This window comes from Ranitomeya imitator, chromosome 2 (genome assembly GCF_032444005.1).
Source record: "Ranitomeya imitator isolate aRanImi1 chromosome 2, aRanImi1.pri, whole genome shotgun sequence".
NCBI classification, from domain to species: Eukaryota; Metazoa; Chordata; class Amphibia; order Anura; family Dendrobatidae; genus Ranitomeya; species Ranitomeya imitator.
Window position 1 is genome coordinate 386873933 of NC_091283.1, and position 2361 is coordinate 386876293.

A 2361-nucleotide genomic window follows, 5' to 3' on the forward strand; every position below is an offset into this window, starting at 1 on the left:
TTTTATGAAGAGGTAAGCTATAGACTGGACCACGGTGAGTCATTGGACGTGGTATATCTCGATTTTTCCAAAGCGTTTGATACCGTGCCGCACAAGAGGTTGGTACACAAAATGAGAATGCTTGGTCTGGGGGAAAATGTGTGTAAATGGGTTAGTAACTGGCTTAGTGATAGAAAGCAGAGGGTGGTTATAAATGGTATAGTCTCTAACTGGGTCGCTGTGACCAGTGGGGTACCGCAGGGGTCAGTATTGGGACCTGTTCTCTTCAACATATTCATTAATGATCTGGTAGAAGGTTTACACAGTAAAATATCGATATTTGCAGATGATACAAAACTATGTAAAGCAGTTAATACAAGAGAAGATAGTATTCTGCTACAGATGGATCTGGATAAGTTGGAAACTTGGGCTGAAAGGTGGCAGATGAGGTTTAACAATGATAAATGTAAGGTTATACACATGGGAAGAGGGAATCAATATCACCATTACACACTGAACGGGAAACCACTGGGTAAATCTGACAGGGAGAAGGACTTGGGGATCCTAGTTAATGATAAACTTACCTGGAGCAGCCAGTGCCAGGCAGCAGCTGCCAAGGCAAACAGGATCATGGGGTGCATTAAAAGAGGTCTGGATACACATGATGAGAGCATTATACTGCCTCTGTACAAATCCCTAGTTAGACCGCACATGGAGTACTGTGTCCAGTTTTGGGCACCGGTGCTCAGGAAGGATATAATGGAACTAGAGAGAGTACAAAGGAGGGCAACAAAATTAATAAAGGGGATGGGAGAACTACAATACCCAGATAGATTAGCGAAATTAGGATTATTTAGTCTAGAAAAAAGACGACTGAGGGGCGATCTAATAACCATGTATAAGTATATAAGGGGACAATACAAATATCTCGCTGAGGATCTGTTTATACCAAGGAAGGTGACAGGCACAAGGGGGCATTCTTTGCGTCTGGAGGAGAGAAGGTTTTTCCACCAACATAGAAGAGGATTCTTTACTGTTAGGGCAGTGAGAATCTGGAATTTCTTGCCTGAGGAGGTGGTGATGGCGAACTCAATCGAGGGGTTCAAGAGAGGCCTGGATGTCTTCCTGGAGCAGAACAATATTGTATCATACAATTATTAGGTTCTGTAGAAGGACGTAGATCTGGGTATTTATTATGATGGAATATAGGCTGAACTGGATGGACAAATGTCTTTTTTCGGCCTTACTAACTATGTTACTATGTTACTATGTAATATTTCACCTATTATAACTGGTGAAATATTACAATCCAGCCATGGCCGATGCTGCAATATCATCGGCCATGGCTGGAAACACTGATGTGCCCCCCCACCCCACCGATCGCCCCCCCAAAGCCACCGATCAGTCCTGCACACTGCCCCGCTCCTCTCCGTCCTGTGCTCCGCTCCCCCGTGCCCTTGTCCGCTCCCCCCGTGCTCCAATCCCACCCCCGTGCTCCGATCCAACCCCCCTGCACTCCGATCCACCCCCCCGTGCTCCGATCCACCCCGTGCTCCGATCCACCCCCGCGCTCCGATCCACCCCCCCATGCTCCGATCCACCCCCCGGTGCTCACCCCCACCCCATCATACTTACCGATCCTCCCGGGGTCCGTCCGTCTTCTCCATGGGCGCCGCCATCTTCCAAAATGGCAGATTCGTTCCAAAGTGCATTTTGATCACTGAGATATTACCTATCACAGTGATCAAAATAAAAAAAATAGTAAATGCCCCTCCCCCCTTTGTCACCCTTATAGATAGGGACAATAATAAAATAAAGATTTTTTTTTTCCCCACTAAGGTTGGGGTTAGAACTAGGGTTAGGGTTGCTGTATTTTTGTTAAATATATTAGTTGCTGTTGCGCACTGCAAATATATGTTGCTGTTACATATTACTACTTCATATCTTGTTTTCATTGACTGCTGTTAAAATACGTGTGTGACATTAGCTGCTGTGTGCGGCCCTCGCAACAACCTCTTGTTACGCATTTGGCCCTCGGGGTACCCTGAGTTTGACATGCCTGGTATAAGCCGAGAATTTCAGCCCAATTGTTTAGGCTGAAATTGCCCCTCGGCTTATACTCGAGCCATTCCCAGGGGTCGGCAGGGAAGGGGGAGCGGCAGCTGTCTAATAATACTCACCTGCTCCTGGCGCGGTCCACGCAGGTCCCTGGTTCTCCGTGCGCTGACAGCTGCCTCCTGTATTGAGCAATCACATGGTACCGCTCATTACAGTAATGAATATGGACCCGACTCCACTCCCATAGGGGTGGAGCTGCATATTCATTACTGTAATGAGTGGTACCATGTGACTGCGCAATACAGGAAGAAGCTGTTAGCGCTC